Source organism: Etheostoma cragini, chromosome 2 (genome assembly GCF_013103735.1).
Source record: "Etheostoma cragini isolate CJK2018 chromosome 2, CSU_Ecrag_1.0, whole genome shotgun sequence".
Lineage (NCBI taxonomy): Eukaryota > Metazoa > Chordata > Actinopteri > Perciformes > Percidae > Etheostoma > Etheostoma cragini.
The window spans coordinates 424,272-424,519 of NC_048408.1; positions in this window are offsets into that span (position 1 = coordinate 424,272).

A 248-nucleotide genomic window follows, 5' to 3' on the forward strand; every position below is an offset into this window, starting at 1 on the left:
TTCTGAAGGCAAAAGGGGGTCCAACCCGTTACTAGCATGGGGTACCTAATAAAGTGGCCGGTGAGTGTATATGCACAATATATAATAATAATAATAATATTAATAAAATCGATACCAATAATAATACAATATGCAATTTACTGTCAATACATTTTAATATTAACACAACAATTTTTGCATGTTACTGAAACGTTTTATTTCTCTTAAAGCCTCAGACGTACAGGCCCCTCTCTCGCTCCTGCCGCATC